The sequence below is a fragment of the Pongo pygmaeus genome, chromosome 9 (assembly GCF_028885625.2).
Source record: "Pongo pygmaeus isolate AG05252 chromosome 9, NHGRI_mPonPyg2-v2.0_pri, whole genome shotgun sequence".
Taxonomy (NCBI): Eukaryota; Metazoa; Chordata; class Mammalia; order Primates; family Hominidae; genus Pongo; species Pongo pygmaeus.
In genome coordinates, this window is record NC_072382.2 from 122655001 (window position 1) to 122674692 (window position 19692).

General features: G+C 47.0%; 1 protein-coding gene across 11 annotated transcripts in view; it reads left to right on the forward strand.

Moving 5' to 3' along the window:
- Window positions 1–19692, forward strand: part of GRIK4 (glutamate ionotropic receptor kainate type subunit 4) — a 476655-nt gene that overhangs the window by 365966 nt on the left and 90997 nt on the right. The window lies entirely within an intron of this gene.

Sequence of the window (19692 nt, forward strand, 5' to 3'; positions counted from 1 at the left end):
CACAGACTACCCTTTGGCAAATACTGTCCTAGTAGAAGAGTGTTCATGAACTGCAGCCTCTACACAGATTTTTGTCTTGACCTCTCCACATCCTACCCCCATCTTTTTGAGCCAGTGTTGGATGGAATCTGCTTCAGAAGTGACCATTAAAGAGGATGTGCTTTGACCTTCAGCTACTCTAAGGAACACATACTCTTGATTGGACTTGTAAAGTGGATGGTGATCATTCTCTTTATGCCCCGTCCCACCCGCCGCCCCCCCCCCGCCCCCCCCCCCGCTTTTTTCAACAAATCTAGTGAATGTCCTGCTGCTTCCCTGTCTGGTTTAGGTGCTGTAAGTACCAAGCAAAAACTGTGCGTGATGTATCAGGGACACAGATGTAGCTTCGCAGCTTTGGTCCCCAGGTCCCATCCCAATCACCGCCTGATCTTTGCCTCTTGACAGGTGTCCTTCCCCTGCTTATTACAGGATGAAGAAATGGTTTAGGGAGTGATAATTAATTGGGCCTCTCTTCCAGGGTGGGAGGAATGTCAATATCTCTGCGCGAATATTCTCCCAATTCCATTCAAGGTGATGCTGGGCAGGGGAGGAGAAAGTGACAAGGAGCAGGGGAAATAACATCTTTTGAGTACTTTTCGCATACCAGACACCACATGCGCACTTTGCACAAATCACTTCCAATCTCGAGGACAGCCCTTCAAGGTAGATAAATTCCCATTTCACCAATAAGAATACGGGAGCTCAGGCAGCGGAAGGAACTTGGTCCCGCTATTAGCAAGGACTTCAGGCAGAGCTGGAATTTATGCTCAGGTTTGTCCAATGGCAAAGCCCATGCTATTGGATCCCCCACTTTCCTGGAATCCCTAAAACCCCAAATCAAACCCCTTCAGCCAGGTCTGTTGCTCTGCTGCCACCTGCTGCAAACCAGGACAGTGCCTGGGTCCTGATGACCAGCTGGGCTGGGCGTTCCTTAAGAATGGCATCTTCTCATTGGGGCTTGGTTTTATTCTCTCTCTTCCTGTCTGGGTGAGTGACTATTAAAAGCTGGTTTTGATTATTTAGAAAGCCCCACGCAGCGACCTGGTGGGTTATAATTGGTAAAATGTCTGAACCAAGTACCACATTCTCTGCCGGTGGCTGATTAAAGGATTATTACCATTTTAAAAATAGTCTATCAGAACTCAGGATTGTTTTCTACTATTTTAAAAATGACTGTTTTGATTCTGTTCGGAGAGGGTTTTCAGTCTTGGGACTGACCTTGTGGAGCTTCTACTGGAGACTGCAGGGTCAGGGACAATTCCCTGTTGTGCCCTGTCAGTGACATTTCTGAACCTGGACCATCTGCCAGTTATTGGCTTATGGGCATAGAAGTTGACAGTATTGTTTCAGCTCCACCCTCCAGTTTTTGCGCATGCGAGATCTCCGCTCTCCACCTCATATGCCCCCTTTTCATGACACAGAAGATGGCCTGGACAGTGTTAGGAAAGTATAGTCTCCCTTCTGGATTTGGGAGAAATCTTTGGAAGAGGCTGGGAAAGAAGGAAGCACAGCATTAGAAGGCCCTTAATTTCCTTCGTTTGACTTGGTCTAAAGATCAGAGATTCTGAGCAGCCCCCGATTAACTTTGTTAGTGCTGTAATAAGATGAGCGCACCTTTCATCTGAGGATCGGAAATGGCCTAACAGGCTCTAATTAAGCCTTTGAGGTTTGCTATTCCTAGTTAAAGATGCAGATCTAAACTTTTTCTATTGGTTCACTGGGTATCACTACGTGGATACCTCAGTTTCATTTCTCTGAGCAATGAAGGTCGTAACCTCCCAGCGTTTGACCTGGGTGAACCCAAGAATTATCCAAACTAGAATTGCATGGCACAGTCTTGTGCTTGCCTGTGGTTACATAGAAAGCCAGCTCTACTGACATAGTAGCTAACATTTGTTGTCACCTACGTGATGTGCTGTGCTGAGTGGTGTACATATGTATTTAAAAATTTTTGATCGTTTCGTCAACCCTGCAGGAGAGCTATTCTCTCAGCTTGTAGGTGAAGGAATTGAGACAGAGAGAGAAGTTAAGTATCTACATTCATATAGCCAGTAAGTGCCAGATTGAAGAACTGGGTCTGAGTACAGCTGCCTTCAAAATCCAAGGTCTTTCCACTATGCAGAATTGTCCCAGACCATGTTGGAAGGGACCTTCAAGCCTTTCATGGATTCCTCCAACCTAGTGCAAGAACGTTTCTCCATTGTTCCCCTGAAAGAGATGACCACCCAGCCTCTCCTTGAGCATGTCCTGGGCTGAGGAATTCACTGCCTCTCAAGGGACACATTCCAAATACTTCCAGGCACTGGGTCAAAATCTGCCTCCTAATTCTGCCGTAAAAGGAATAGTCTGCTTCCTCTTTCTTACCAGCTCTTCAAATATTTTTTAAAAGTTTGATTTTACTTCATTCACTTATTCTTTCATGCCTGAATTTAGCATAGAATTTTTGAGCACCTTCTCTGTGTCAGGAGCTGAGAATGTAAGATTCATGAATCATGGTTCCCTCAAGAGCTCATAATCTTTTGGGGAAGGCAAAAACTGCAGCCAGGTCTTACTCTACAGGGCTGGTGTTGTCATGCTCTTCCATTTTTTCCTTTCTCAGGCAGCAGTTCCCAACATGACGTGGCTGCCACATCTCTCACCACTAGTGCTTTTCGATTCGTCTAGGTTGTCTATTAAAACACAAGGCCCAGACTGAACACCACATTCCAGATGGAGCTGAACAGCACAGAGCTGAGAGCACTGGAGGATTACGAATTTCCTCAAACTGAACACCAAATTTCTATTTGCTGCATTAGCTTGCTTACTGGAATTTGTTTTCCAGTTTTTTTATTCATTCTGAACTCTGGGCCTTGGGATCAATTAATTATTCCACTTGCCTTTCTCCCACCAGATACACAGGGTTCTTTTCATGTGAACTTTTCCAGAAATTAGACCTGAGCCACACTTTCCTTAGACCACGGATTTATTTCACTCTGATCCTACAGAGCTGGAGAAACTGGCCAGGCAGTGAAGGAGAGGGCCAGTAATAAGCCTTGTGAGCTGACAGCCAGACTTTTGTTTTCCAAAGCTTATATCAACCCAGCTTTCAAGGGGCTGGCTCTCTGGAATGATTTGAGTTCTAACCCAAGGAGGAGGATGGATGAGATGGCTTTCCTGAGTCACCCTTGCAAACCAAGAACTCAGGGATCCAGTGTCATTTTTAGAAGGCTCAGAGCATTCAACCCAACTCCTTGAAATTCCTGCAGGTCCCAACCACTGCTAGGAGGTCAGGCTGCCTCTCTTTAGTCTCCTCTCCTGCCATCTTGCCTGACACAAGCCCACGCAGAGGCAGCTCTGCCCCCTTTCCGGGGGAGTCGGGATCCTCCTGCGTTGGCAGCAGTGGAACTTGCTTTGCTGCACTCCTGAGTCACATAAAGGCAGCTGCATTTCTTATCATGGCTCTGTGCAGCTGAGAACTCCGGAAAATAGCTTCTGTTGCTGTGGTGGGAATTTTAGCAGACCTGCTTCTCTGGTGGGAGCCACTCCTGTCCCCATATCTAGGCCCTTCCTCTATTTCAAAAGCAAACAAACCTAGAACAACAGAAAACCATCAAAGCGCCCTGCCTGTCAGATGACATTCTGCATTGACATTGCCTTCACATGGCATGGAAGAATAGTGAGGGGCATTTCATGCTTTCCATGGAGAGGTACCCCCGGCATCTGTGCCCTTGACCCCAGCCCCTCTTATTATGAGCTGACCCCATCATAGCTCCAGCCCCTTCTGTGCTAAGGAGAAGGGCTCTTAAGCCTCAGACAGGTTGGGGGGGTGGGAGGGGGAAGGTAGCTCTGAGAGTACTGTGATTGCTACTGTCTAATACATTTTCAATTTGAGGAAGGAATTTACCATAAATATGCAGATCCTTTGAAGTGCTTTTGCCGGAGCCTGACTCAGAGTGCTGGAGCCAGGTTTGATTGCTGGGAATCAGCAGCCTTGAGTGCCAGCTCTCCGTCTGGGGAACAGACCTCCGTGGGCCAGCTGAGGAGGCTGCTTGACAGGCGATTTCCCCCAGAGCCAGTGGGAGTGACTTTGCCTTTGATGAGGAAACTTCGAGGTGGCAGATCCGGTTGGAGGGAGCAGAAAAAGAGATGGGTGGCTGGGGGCTGCTTTGAAGGTTACTGAGAAGTCACTTATTTCTTCTTTTTAATTAAGGAACCAGGAGAAGGGGAATTGGAATGAGGTTTAAAATAGTTGGCAGCATCTCATAGAATGTCAAAAATTCTTAAGAGTTGGAGGTCAGCGAGTCCATCTTTCCTACCAGAGAACACATCTGTGAGAGCATCATTCCTGGGCTTAAAACCCCTTGGCGGCCCCCATTGGCTTTCAGGATGACAGGTGCTGGGTGCTACATACCTTTGAGTCCCCTCGTCTGCACTGGCCCTTCCGACGCTCTGCCCCAGCAATACCAGATGCTGCGATGGTCAGGCATGCCAGGCTCTCTCACATGCCCGTGCCAGTGCACCCGTACCCACTCCCATTTCTCACCTAGCTACTCCTCACGTCTCCAAAACTCAGCTCAGTGAGGCTTCCCTAACCCCCAGCTCCTGCAAGCACCGGTCCAGTGCTCCGTTTATGCGCTCCCTCTACTGTAGGCTTTTCACACTATTATTCAGTGCTGGGGGCTCCCTGAGCCAGCTGAGAGTGGTGCTCAGTGCAGGCTTGGAGAGCGAATACAGGAGCGAACGAGGGACTGGTGTGTGCACAGCCCACCTCCCTGGGCCCCGGGGAGGTGTGCAGGGGGCACACGGATGTGCTGTCCAGGCCTAAGGAGCTCATAGCCAACAGGGACACCAGAGCCCTGGGGACCTGAGGATTTTGTCATGAGGGTTCTCTAAAGCTGCTGTTCACCAAGTTGTTCAGGAGAGATTTCCTATGACAAACCTCCCTGCTGACAATTGGAATTTGAAAATTGAAGCAGAAGGCCCCTCCAATCACTGATATCTTTCCCCCTTTCCATTTCTTTCCATCCTCCAAGAACAGTGCTCTCCTACTTCACTAAAAGGCTTTGAAATACTTTTCTCCTGTGAGTGAATCAGGCTCTCCTGTCCACCCCAGGGACAACGGTCAAGGGGCAGATGAGCTGGCTTTGGCAGGATGTAACCTGAAGGGCGTTTTCTCTCCTGCCCTGGCCCACGTAAGTCTGGTTCTTTCTCCCAAAGCACAGGGACTTCCTGCTTATCAGCTTTGATGGAAAATTCACTGACTGCAGAAGCTTATTCACACATCAGCCGGCAAACAAATTAGAGCTACTTAAATTTTCGAGCTGGGGGCTGCTTTTGGGCAGAAGAGCAGGGTTTTAAAGTGCTGCATTTTAAATGTATTTCTTATAATGTGCCCGATCACGCTTCTGCCTGAGATCAGTCTGGGGAAGTTTGCCAGTTCCCAGTGACTCTTTTCCGTGCCTCTTCAGCCAGCTCATGCCTGGAAGAGCTGGAAGAGGCGGACCTGCTAATTCGGTCTCAGGAAGCAGCCTGCGTCAGTCAGCTCTGATGGGAGGGGGGCCAGGCCACCGGCCAGAGGTGTGGGGTTTGCAGGCAGGCAAGCCTGGGGAAAGAACAAAGTGGATCCAGGGAGATGAGGGAGCCACATGCAGCAGCAGGCAGTGTGGGGCACTGGGAAGAGCGTAAGGCTTCATGGTCAAAGGCTCAGGGAAGAGTCCCAGCTCTCCCAGTTTCTGTTCTAGCATTCTGTTTCTCAATTTCCTCCTCAGTCAAGCAGGGATGGCGATCATCATCATATCTGCTTTATGTGCATCATAAAATTATTGTGAGAGCGAAATGAAACATTGTTTATAGCTGTGCTTTGAGGATTCTACTATATTTGCAAATTTTAGTTCTGTCATCTCACACAGAGATGACTATCTATGTATCTGTCTATCTTTGTGTGCCGTATTCCCAGAATCTCGCTTCTAGGCTGGCTCAGGGCAGAGAGAAGAACAAAGCGGGGGTGAGAGAGAAGCCCAGGGCCAGGTCACTCTGGCTGTAACCATGCAAAGACTGGCCCATGCCAGCCAGGCGGGGCGCACACCAGCTGTACCAGGCTGGCCACTCAGGGCTTCAGGATGGCCTCCCCACAGCCTCTCCCTCTCCTGTCTCTCTCCTTCCTCCATCCCTGACCCCTCCTTTTTCCACTCTCTAATGTGGCAGTCTCACTGGTTCCACTTGGCTGTGGCTGTGGTTGTGTGTGAAGCTGAGGGAAGCAGAAGCTGTGGTACCACTCCTATGAGAATCCCAGCACCTCAAAGGCCTGCCTGACAGAGCGCTGCTCAGACAAGAGCTGCTGACACCCCCAAAACTAAAATTTCCCCATCCAGCCAGAGCACTGCAAGGCCCAGGCACATGCTAGCTGCCTGCTGTGAGCCAGCTTCCAGCTAGGGGCAGAGCCGGGCCATGCTCAGGCCATCGCAGAAAGCTCAGAAGTTGCATCCTCCCCTGCCCTCCAGCATTCTACTGACTTCAATGTCCTGAGTTCCAGAAGGACGGCAAGTAACCGGCTTCCTTCCACCCAGGCGCTTCATTAAAACCATGAGTTCAATTGGCATCTGCCACTCAGAGCGCAAAGTTGTGTTATTAATACAACCAGCTTTCCCAAGATACTTCTCCACCTGGTATGTTTAACAAATGAAGCCAGGCATGGCCTGCCTGTGTCATGTTCTTTGGCAGTAATTTTCTTGTATGATGAAAAATCTCCAGCATGCCTGAGCTCTCTGATAAATTCTTTCCTCAGCAGCTAATTCAAAACACCTTCTAGCTTCCTGGAGGTGAGAGAGGGGTATGCAGATGAGTCCTCGTGTTGACGGATCCTGCCACGCACTCCGCACACGGCAATTTGAGGAAGGCCAATTTGATCATCCCCCAAAATGTTTAGAAGTGAGTCTGAGATTTTTGACTATGCAAGAAAAGAAGAGGAAGTTGGGGGTGTAGGCAACATAAATTCTTTTTTTTTTTTTTTTCTGAGACGGAGTTTCATTCTTGTTGCCCAGGCTGGAGTGCAATGGCACGATCTTGGCTCACTGCAACCTCCACTTCCTGCGTTCAAGTGATTTTCTTGCCTCAAGCTCCTAAGTAGCTGAGATTACAGGCGCCTGCCACCACAGCTGGCTAATTTTTGTATTTTAGTAGAGATGGGGTTTCGCCATGTAGGTCAGGCTGATCTCGAACTCCTGACCTCAGGTCACCTGCCTGCCTCGGCCTCCCAAAGTGCTGGGATTACAGGCGTGAGCCACCACGCCTGGCCAGCAACAGAAATTCTTAAAATCACTTAGTACTTCTGTCCAAAAAGAAGGGAGATCTGAGCATCCTCACAGCTCGTCTCTGGGAAATTTAACTTCAGAAACCCTGAGCTAGGTGGGAAGTCTATTAAGTTCATACAAGCATCATTCAGGGGTGGCATTTTTAGTTAGAGCTGACTAGGGTGGACTGGGCTCCACTCCTGCCCTATTATTTTCGCTGTCACTGGAATCTCTGAGAACAGCCAATGTGGTTTTATTCTCTTTGGCAGGAGGAGCAGTGAGGGCTAGACCAAATTCTGCTTCCTATGCCAGACGTTGGGGATTAGGGATGGAAGTCTGGGCAGGTCTTGGCACAAGCTACACATTCGAGAGCAGACAAGTACGGTTGATCCTCATTATTTGTGGATTCCATGTTTGCAAATTCAACTACTTGCTAAAATCTATTTGTAACCCCCAAATCAATACAGTGCTTTTGCAGACATGCACAGAGCAGCAAAAAATTGGAATACTGATGTGCACATTCCCAGCTGAGGCTGAACAAGGCCGCACCGTGTCTTCTTGTTTCAGCTCTCATACTGTAAACAAGTGTCCTTCTCACAGTCCACTTCATGCCACATCTTGTCTATTTTTGTGCTTTTTTTTGGCAATGTTTCTGTTTAAAATGACCCCTAAGCATAGTGCTGAAGTGCTATCTAGTGTTCCTACCTACAAGAACAGTGACGTGCCTTCCAGAGAAAGCACGTGTGTTAGGTAAGCTGCATTCTGGCTGAGTGAGCGTGCTGTTGTTTAATGTTAATGCGTCAACAACATATATTAAGCGAGGTGCCTGCAAACAGCAACACATGTAAAACAAAGTGATTGATTGATTGAAGAAAACACCATGACCAGAGGCTCACAGGAACCTAGCCCTGTATTTCCCGTAGGAACAAAAATGGTTTGGTATTCCCTAATTCAGTGTTTGTGGCAACTTTATAGAACAGAACTACCATGAATAATGGAATCACCTGTAGTGAGTTTCAGCCAGGAGAGAAGACCAGGAATGAGCAAACGTATGAGTAGCTGAAGTTTTCCTACAGTGGCCCTTTCTCTGCGTTCACTGCCCCATACTCCTGCTCTCCTGTTTTCTCACAAAGAGCAAGGACTTCATCTCCTGTTGATGTCCTGCCTTTCTCCTGGTTCCCCTGATGCAGAAGTAGAATCCAGATCTTATATTCCTGGGGTCACAAAGAATAATAAAGGGCTTCTAGACCAGCACTCTAATTGGCTGCTTGGATTCTTGCAAATGGATTATCATAGAGTCTGTTTGAATGCCTCCAGTGTCAAGGAACTCATCACCTACAGGAACAGTATATTCCATCTTGGAAAGCTCTCATTCTTGGAAAGTTCTTCTATCTATTGGGCAGAAATCTTCCTTTCTAAAGCCTCTTTCCTTTTTCCTTAGTTGTGTTTCTTGGGTTCACACATCTGTTCCACCCTTCCTGTTTCTACCTTCATTTCATGGAGCTCAGAGAGGGCTGTTTTGTGGCAGATTGGAGAGGAGCCTTCCTTGTATCGCTCACATCAGTGGCCACCTGCCTCACCCTCATGCCAGGGAAGCAGTGCTGCCCGTGGCCTCCTACCGTCACCTGTCTGAGGCCTTCTGGGGTTGCCTGCTCAGGCAACTGCTCAGACAAGAGTTGCTGACACTCACAAAAGTAAAAAAGAATAAGCCAATCTCTCTCAGGCTCTGCCCCAAGCCACTTTGCAAATTTACATCACTTTATAAATAAACCCAGCATTTTCAGGAATTCCTGTTTGAGCTGGAAGGGGCAAGCCTATATCCTTCTTTTATAGGTAAGATAACTAAAGATAAAAAGAAATGACTTGCCCAAGGGAGCTTTGTAATTCAATTCAACAGATATTTATTGAGCACCCTGTATAGGCCAGGCACTGCCCTGGAAGCTGAGGCCACAAACGGGAATTTATTCATGCATCCAGCCAATATGTAGTAAGTGCCAACTTCATGCTAGGCATTGGGCATATGATAGTGAACAAGACGGAGTCTCTTCACTCTAGTACAGGAGAGGGGCGTGAAACAAATAATTACCTAAATAACTATATGATTACAAATGTGATGAGTGCTACAAAGCAGTAGTTCAGGGCACTATGCACAAGTCTGTGATGTGGGTCTTGATGGAGACAAAAGACTGGGAGGGGCCTCCCTGAGGGGTGACATTCAGGCTGAAGTTTGGTGGATGACTGGGAAACCCCAGGGGAAGGGGAGTGTGAGGAGCCTGAGTGGGGCCACCCAGAGGCGGTTGTGGTGGATGGCAGAGCTGGTTGGGAAGCCAGAACTCCCACTCTGCTTATTTCTCTGCCACCTAGCCTCCCCTTCCTCAAGCTTTATTTACATATCCTCTTCTAAATATGTAACTCAGAATCAAAGACAAGGGATAGCAAAGGCCACCTTCAAGGATATGGGGTCTCAGGCAGGAATGCTTGTGGCAAATGCCAATGGATAAAGGATAAGGATTTGAATGTTTTTAACTATATAGTCCCAACCCAATAGAATTAATATCTATTAGTATTAGTATCTATATCTATCTAGTAGCATAGCGGACCTGCCTGGGTTTGAATCTGCATTAACTATGGAGCTTTGGGCAAGAAACCCAACCTCTCAGAGCCTCAGTTTTCTTATCTGTAAAACAGGGATGATGGCAGTATTTCCCTTGTAATGTGGTTGGGAAGATTAAATGAGATGACAAATATAAAGCCTTTAGTCCAGTACTTGGCATATGGTAAGTGTTCAAAAGTCTTAGCTTGTATAATTTTCTTATACTGTAGTTAGTCCTTCAGTTATAACAAGTGACCAGGACTAGGAGTTCATTGATGCAAAAAAATATATTCATTGAGAACCAGTTATGTTCCAGGTACTTGGCTAAGGTCTGATGATAGAGTAGTGAACAGATAGAGTGTCCAAATCTCTTATGCCAGGCATTTGCACACTTCTTGAGCATGACTTACATTTGGGTTGCAATTCAGGATGCACATAAACATCCATCTATATGTAACTGAAACCAAAGCTTGTGAAGCAAAGTACCCCTGCTATGTGCATTACACCCTGATCTATTCTAGGTATAGATTTGCTTTTTAAAATGCATGTCTTGACCCACTGAATTGATTTCATAACCCACTAATGGGTTGCAACCCACAGTTTAACAAAATACTGCCTTGGACCAACTGAGTTGCAGGCTTAATAAAGCCCAGTTAGAGTTCACTTGATATCGAGTCTTCCCAGCCTTCCCTGGACCTGTTTTTGATCTCTTACACTTGGCATTTACCATTGCTTTCTTTTGATCCTGAATTTTCAGCATTATTCTGCACAAGCACGTATTTGATGGTTCCCTCTGCTACTAAAATGCAGCATTTGGCCAACTTCAGCAACTCCCTTTGTTCCCCAGATCACCCACTCCAGGACTCATTTGGGCTCTTGCTTACTCATGACTCAGTCTCCTCTGTGAATGAAACCTTTATGATTGGAGATATTAGATTTAAATGCAGTAAGCATTTACTCCTTCGTGCCAAGGTGTTCACAATGGAGGCTAATATTACAAACCTTTTTAGTTGGTTTTATTTCAAAGTACAGATCTATATAATATAAGAGACTTTGAAACTCTAACAATCTCAGTTTATTCCTGGGATCCCTGGCCATAGTGTTTTCACCTGAATGTCACTTTTCCTGCCCATATGTCAAAATCACTTCTGTGCACTCAAGAAGCCACAAATACATTATTAATATGCATCTTTCCTAGTGAGAACTTCAACTTAGTATCCTGAACCTGAGAGTAAAAAAAAAAAGAGTCATTGGTTGTGGTTCATCTGACTTTGGATGTCCCTGGAGAGCAAGGATCTGAAATAGAATAAAATAGAAAGAACTTACTTTTTTTTTTTTTTTTGAGATGGAGTTTTACTCTTGTTGGCCAGGCTGGAGTGCAATGGTATGATCTCAGCTCACTGCAACCTCCGACTCCTGGGTTCCAGTGATTCTCCTGCCTCAGCCTCCAGAGTAGTTGGGATTACAGGCATGTGCCACCACGCCTGGCTAATTTTCTGTTTTTAGTAGAGACGGGGTTTCACCATGTTGGTCAGGCTGGTCTTGAACTCCTGACCGCAGGTAATCCGCCTGCCTTGGCCTACCAAAGTGCTGGGATTACAGGCATGAGTCATTGCACCTGGTCAGAGCTTGCATTTGAATAGGCCTTGAAACTTTTGTCACATCTGTAATTGCCTCAGATCATCCTAATAAGGGGAGAAGGGAAGGGGAGCTATTTTTATCTTATAGGTAGCAAAGTCAACTCCCCAAGACCAAGTAGTAAGTTGCAGGGTGGAACTTGAACCCGAATCTTCTGACTTCTGGCCGGCTGCATTCCCACCACATACACAATGATACCATTAACTGGTACCGTTATCTTGTGTTCCCATGGCTTATTGTGGCTCATCAAGGGCCATCATGTACATTATCTCAGTTGCTTATCAACAGTAACAATGCTGTACTATGGGTAGGCAAGTTCATTTATTTCCAGATGGAGAAGGTTCAGAGAGGTTATATGCCTTACCCCAGCTCATACAGTTTATGCATGGGAGAGGAGGAAAAAAAATGTGGGTCCTCTTGTACCCTCTGAATCCCTTTGTGCCAAGCTAGCTCCTAAGCAACCACTCTGGGCCCTGGCCAGGATCACTCATACGGGCTCTTTGAAGTGACTCCCTTCAGGACTATATTCAGTAAACAAGTTCATAATGATCAGAGAGGAATTGGGAAGGCCCAGGCCTTAAGGTGAAGACAACATACACCTGTCCTAACTCAACCAGATGGTATAGTAATAAATAGAACCTAAGTTCCAATCTCAGTTTAATCTCCTGTTAACTGTGTGACCCTCAGCAAGTTGCTTGACATCTCTGAGTCTCACTTTCATTTGTTCATTCATTTATTCAACAGAAACTTGTATGAAAGTGCCTACATTAAGCATTAGTATTATTGTCTGAAGTACCTCCATTAAGCCTACATTTCTCAGGTGGGAATAATAACAAGGTTGTTGTGCAGAATCGAGGAAATTTATGTAAGCAGAGCACATGGCTGAGTGCCCAGAATGCAAAGGTGATCAATAAGTGTTTGTAAAACCTGAGTCTGAAGCTGAAGGACTTACCCTGCCTTGGGGTTACAGTGGCCTCCCTGGAAGAAGCTGGATCCTGGCACCGCTGAGTGCAAAGAACAATCATCTAAATGTACATAAAATATTAAATGTTATAGTGCTGCGTGCACACCCACGGATGCAGGCAAAGATGTGAGGAAATCCCTCGAGGCTTTAAAAATGAATCTCTTTTTACCTACTTGAGAGGGAACAAAGTGGCAAAATGACAGCCCTGTGTGATTCTAGGCAGGAGTAAGAGCTGCGTGTGAGCAGGCAGGATTGCCAGGGCTCCCCCTCAGCAGCAGGGCGTGCAAGTCCCAGGGATGACACCCAGGTGAGCCCACGGGCCTCCAGGACTGGTCTATAGGAAAGGGCCTGAGGGCTCACTGACTGCAGCCTGGAAGGAATCCGAGCCACAGAGAGCGGAAAGGACTTGGCAAAGTTCATTTCATCTTTGCTTACACGCCAGGCGCTGTGCTACGCCTGTTCCCATCGCTGTCTTGACTCTGAAACAAAATAGCACAGTGGTTAGGAGCACATGCTTTGGAGATGCAGAAAGCATGGGTTTACATCCCCATCTTGGTACTTAGCAGCATGTGACTTTGGGGACATTCATGACCTAACCTTGCTAAGATTCAGGACGTTTAAAATCTGTAAAATGAGTACAAAAATAACTCCCTCTTAAAGATAGCCTGAAGGTTAAATGAGATTCTATAGGCAATATTCCGGGTGCATTCACTTAACTCGATTTTATTGAGCATCTGTGATAAGCTAGGCACTGTGCCAGGCTCTAGGGATAAAAAGGCAGTCAAAGCTGGCCATGATCCCTACTCTCAGGAAGCTTATTATCTAGTAAGAAAGATAGACCATAAGCAATAGTCACATCGATGAATGTTTGGAAGGAAAAGAATGTGGTTCTGGGAGGAGTCTGACTTTGAGGGATTAGCAAGAAAAGTCTTCCTGGAGGAAGGGACCTTTGAGCTGAAGCCTGAGGGGATTAACAGATGTAAAGTAGATCAAGATTCAGCAAATTTTTTTCTATGAAGGTCCACATGATAAATATTTAGACTTTGCAGGTCACATGGCTCTGAGCAAATCTGCTTTTGTAGATGAAAGCAGTCACAATGCACAAATGAATGGGCGGGGCTACGTTCCAATAAAACTTTATTTCAGAAAATAGGGAGTGGGCTGGATTCCACCTGTAGTCCCGGGCTTGCCAACTCCTAAACTAGCTGAAAGGGGCTGGGGGGCAGGGGTTCATGTGGCAAGGAGAGTTCCAGACAGGGAATGGCATGTGCAGAGGCTGTGGTGGGAAGGAGCCTGTTGCACTTGAACGTGGGAAGAAGGTAGGTGTGGCTGCAGCACAGGTAAAGCTGGACCAAAGAGCATGAGAAGAGGATGGAGAGCGGGCAAAGGACAGACCTCATGGGGCTTTGCAGGCCATAGTAAGGGTTTTGGTCTCTATCCTTAAGCCAACATAGGAAAGAATTGAAGGGTTTTAAGCAGGGACTGGCATGTATGTGAGATTTGGTAGTGATGACTGGCTGCTGCTGTGTGAAGAACGGAACAGGGAGGCCCAGAGTGGATTCTAGTCCCAGGCAAGGTCACTGGGGATTTTGATTAGGGTGGAGGCTGGGGAGGGGTGAGGCTCGAGGAAATTAACTGACTTGCTCAGGGTCACCCACCTGTGGCCATAGTGCCAGGTACTAATGCGGGTCTCCTGATGCCAGCCTCTGTCAGGAAGCCCCAGAGGACCCCTGTGGTCCTGGCCCCTGGGTGCAGGACTTCCTGGAGTGCATTGCCGCAGAAGTGACCAGCTTGCTTATATTGACCTGGGGTCACACGACAGACCAAATCCAAGTCCCTGGCACTCATTCAGTTGTACAGTCATCACCTTTCCAAAGGACTATGGGTAGCCCCTATTGATGTCGCAGAGCCATTCACTACAACCCTGTGGCCCCATCAGCCCCCTTGTCTAGGCTCTCCTTAAAATTCTTTCAAGCTTGGTCACTGGCTGCTCTACCCAGGGGTCCTAGAAAGACAGAGGCTCAGAGACAGCAGTTGTAGACAGCAGTTGTAATAGGAGCAAGAAGTGATGGCTCACAGTGAGAAAAGAAACAGACACTGAGAAGCAGACAAATTAACTTATAAAAGTGCAGAACTGCAGGCAGTGGCCCTCCACATTTCAGTAACCCCAAGGGTAGCACTGTATCACGGCACAGTGTAATAACTGGCTTCATAATGATAACATTGCATATTAAGGTAGACAGGCTCCCTGTTCAAAACGACAGAGGAACATAATAATTCCTTTAGAAAGGAGTTTTGGAAACAATGGTTTTGAATAAATAATTAAACTGTTCCAAATTTTAATGCTTAAGGAGCAAGATCATTATTAATTTATATCCACCTGTGTCCCTTGGGGATGTTGGGTAAATGATACATTCTATGTATGTGCAAACACATCCCATATCGGTTATATTTACCTAAATTTTAATATTTGACTAGGCACTCCTATCATAAAATGCTTCTTGTAATGGCATTAAGAATCTGTAGGTAGAAGGACTACACATTTGTTTTAAATATTGTGGAACCAATTAAGCAGCCATTGGCCTTGTTTGGAATACTATTTTTTCTACTTACCAGCTCTGCGACTTAGGTAAATTATTAACTTATCTGGACCCTGCTTTCCTTATGAATACAGTGGGGGTGGCAATGGGATTAGTATGCATCACCTTCTAGTGCCCAGCACAGAGCCCCTGTGAGTATGGCGGGCACCAGTCGTGCTGGAGCCGGCTTGCCCCAGCCTGCAAGAGTCCGTTGTACACATCCGTTCCCAGCTCTGTGCTTGGTGACATCATGTTGGCAGCTTTAAATCAGCCATAGCGGGTGTGTTTACACCACAGAAATTGGCAAATGTTACACATCAGGGTCTTTTTTTTTTCCCCCAGGAGAGCCAGTTTGTAAACATTTCCTAACTGAGCATGGGCAGGCACTGAAGCACTGTTAATCTCTGCACCCTAACCTTTCTCTGTCATCCTGTTTGTCGTCTGAGTTGGTCTTTCTGCTCTGCTCTAATGCAGCCTGCCCTACTCCTAGAATTTCTGATTTAGTCATTCTGGGGTAGGGCCCAAGAATTTGCATTTGTTTTCAGTTTTAATTTTGTTTTTCAAATGTCCATCTCAGAGAAGAAGAGAATTTGCATTTCTAATGCTGATACTGTTGGTCTGGGAACTATACTTTGAGACACCGTCCTAATCTGCCTAATCAACTAAAGCGCATAGTGTGAAGCCTTTCACAGAGCACACAGGAGATCCCACCTTCTGCCTTGGGCAATGGTATTAAAAACTAATAAGGGTTGACACAGTACCTTGCACATACACCATCTCCCTTAATCTTAAGAACCCCTATGAGGTAATAATTACTATTTTAATCCCCATTTTATAGGTGGGGGAAACAGGCTCAGAGGGATTCACTAACTTACCCAAGTTCACATAGCTCATCAGCAGAGAAGCCAGGTTAAACTCCTGTCCAACTTTGCATTGGTGGCTCTGGTTGTGCAACGCCCAAGGATGAAGTCCAGCTCGAACTCTGCATTCCCAGGGTGCACTGGCAGGGCCACATCAGCCCAGAGGGATGCTTTTTTCTTATCTGCATTAAGATGCTGTATGTAGGCTAGCAGTGGCCCTGTCCAAATCCATACCTTCTCCTTCTCCACTGCAACCCCTGGGGCCTCTAAACAGTGGAAAGGCAGAGCAAGTGCGAGAGGCAGAAAGTATAGAGGGAGCCAAGAAGAGACATTATTTGAAGCAAAATCAAGCCTGCACATGTCGGCATGTGGAAGCGGCTTACAAAACAGCTGTTCCTACAGGAGGTTTGGGGGGCAGGTGTCAGCAGGGTGGAGCAAAGGGATTTGGCTGGAGTCAGAGCCACAGATTGTCAGTGATGAAAGAGCTATGTCTCCTGCCCACTCCTGGCACATGTGTGGCTTCGAGGGTGCCCAGTGGGTGGGGCAACTAGCCTGTATCCCAGGGCACCTGGCTCTGAATCTCCCTTTCCCTCCCACTGCCTTTCTGCAATTAGATTGCACTGGGTAATAGCTGCCAAGCCGCTTTGTTGGATCTGATGAGTTTATTAATTTCTTGGGGGCTAATGGGAGGGTGGGCGGGGGATTCATTTCCTGACTGGAGCTTGGGGGCTAATTAGTCTCTTTGCCATGTCCCCAGAGGAGGGAGGTGGGAAAGTGCGTTGCTCAGGCTGTTGGATCTGGCTCTGGGTATATAGTTTATACCCCTGGCTTTTACCTATCTCATGGCTTGGGTAAGACCAGGGAGTCTGGGGCCAGGGCTTCTTTTGGCAAGTGGTTAGTGAGGATTAGATCCCTTGAGAACAGTGGAGGTGGGAAAGTGAGTAGCGGGGAGCTGAGGTCTTACTGGCTCTGTTGGTATGAGGTTTAGGATGACAGAAAGGACTCTAAGGAGTTCAGTCCTGTTCCAGACATCCCAGTGCTGACATCTAGTCCAATTGCTCTTTCTGTTCTTTCTGCCTAAGTATAGCCCCTCCCAGCCTAGGAGACCACTGGGGGCCAATTCTATCCATTTTTCAGACAGGGAAACTGAGCCTCTTTGAGGACAATAATTTCACCTGGCTTTGTGGAGTGTCAAGACCAAGGAGAAGAGAGCTATTTATCTGGATTTCTTAATGGAATGGCCCTAGAAGCCATTCCCCAGTTAGCCTGGCCTGCTTAAGTGAGGGGCACATTCATATCCCCACCCTAAGAGACAGCAGCAGAAACAGGAAAGTTCACAGAATCAGGAGTCAGACAGATCTAGGTTCAAGCCCATGCTACACCTGCCATCCGGGGGACCTTAGGCAAGCCATTAAACCTCTCTGAGCTTCAGTTTCTTCATAACTAAAACAGAAACACGTGTAACTACTTGAAAGGGTTGGTGGGAGAATTCAGAGATGATAGGCTTGACACATCTAACATATCAGGTGTCCAGTAACTATTACCCTTTCCGCATTCATTTGGAAACCTAACAGCTCATCTCTCACCCATGCAGACAGGAGGAGGAAGGGGAATCTCAGGCCATAACGTGGCCTGGCTGGTCCCTTTGAGAGACAATAGGAGCTCCCAAAGCCAGAGGAGGGCTCAGAGAAAGAGAAAGTGCCTTCTGCCCACGCCTCACCAACAACAGCAATCTGCTGATAGACAGTGGTTTTCCCCCGCTTCCAAGGCCAGGCCCAGAGCAAGGGTACAAGCATAAGTATAAGGCCAGCACCTGCTGTCCTGAGCCACACAGGTTGCTCGTGGGGAAGACGCATAGGTAAACAAGCATGTGCGATTGAATGGTGGAGGAGTCAGACAGGATGATCAGGCAGGCTTCCTCGGGAAGATTCATCTGGGCTTAAGAGTGCAGGACTTAAAGCTCAGGCCTCTCAGCTGACAGGCTCTGTGACCTCAGGCAAGTTGGGTGGGCTCTTTTGTTTTGGCCTCAGTTTCCTTATCTGTAAAACGGGGCTTGTTGTATGGATGTGTATGAGGCCTCGCTTGTAAACTGAAAAGGAACGTGAACACACACTGAACCATGCTGCCCTTGCAGAGATGGGGACAGCTACCCACCCTTTTCCAGGTGGCATTCTTGCAGGGCGTGGACGGGAGCATTTGGTCATCTCCCCTTTTCCACGTGAAAGGCCCAACTGTAGAGACCATAAGGCTCCTGCCTGGAACTGGAGGCCCACGAGAGCTCCCAGCTGATGGTCTGGGGTGGGCCTGGCTGGCCCTGCCATCCACACTCTCCACTTTCTCCAGACTGTGAAGGCAGGGAGCCGCTCCCTCTCACTCTCAATCCTCTGGCCCCATAGGGTGGGGGCGGCGGGAAAGGGTGCAACATGTCTTTATTGTTGCTGGGAATTCCGTAAAAGAACCCGGAGCCGAGCTCTGCAGAATAGAACCACGTGGCATCTGTGGAACTTGTGTGGGTCTTCCAGGGAAGCTGCTGCTGATGCCTGCAGAAGCCTGGCAGAGAAGGGTGTGTGCATTTCATTGCGTTTTTAGCCAGCCGTCTCTCCTGGCTGCCCACCTAAAAACACTCAGCAACAGCAATGATTTGCCAGGGGCTCCAGCTAGTAGAGATATATTGGGATTTTATGTATATAGATATGTGTGTGTATATTTTTATATGTATAAAAAGAGTTCTGGCCAGATGTGGTGGCTCACGCCTGTAATCCCAGCACTTTGGGAGGCCAAGGCGGGAGGATTACTTGGGTCCAGGAGGTCAAGACCAGCCTGGGCAACATAATAAGATCCCATGTCTTATTAAAAAAAAAAAAATTAAAAGGAGAGATCCGTTGGGAAAAACAAGCAATCTAAAAACCCATTGCTGTTGAGTTTAGAATTAAGTAACTTTCCAGAATGAAGAACTGAGTAAGTTGTGGATTTTTTTCACCTGGAGGTCTTTGAGACAATGAGACAGACAACAGTAATGTATTGTACATTTAAAAACTTGGTAAAAGAGTACATCTCGGCCAGGCGCAGTGGCTCATGCCTGTAATCCCAGCATTTTGGGAGGCCGAGGTGGGTGGATCACGAGGTCAGGAGTTTTGAGACCAGCCTGGCCAAGATGGTGAAACCCCATCTCTACCAAAAATACAAAAATTAGCTGGGGATGGTGGCAGGCACCTGTAATCCCAGCTACTCGGGAGGCAGAGGTTGCAATGAGCTGAGATCGCACAACTGGACTCTAGCCTGGGCGACAGAACAAGACTCCTTCTCAAAAAAAAAAAAGAATACATCTCGTATTAAGTGTTCTTATCACAATAAAATAAAAACAAAATAAAGGAAACAAAACACAATAGAGAGAGAAAACGAAAGACAACGTGGAAGGAAAGCAGCATGTATTGAGTGCCAGGTTAAATACATTCTTACAATGACCCAATGAGGTTTCTATTATTATCCCCATTTTTTAGATGAGAAAACCTGCTCAGAGAGGTTCAGTCACTTTTCTAAGGTTTCACTGTTGAGATCTGTGTTCCTGGGTCTGGGTAAATAATGGAACACCCACTGGCACATACATGAGAAGCTCTGAGAAGGCAGGACAAGCATTATCATCCCCGTTTATACATGGGGAAACTGGGGTTCTGAAAGATGTGAATAACTTGCCTGAGTTCTCACAGCTAGTAAATGACTCAATCTGGACTAGACCTGTTTAGGTTCATTC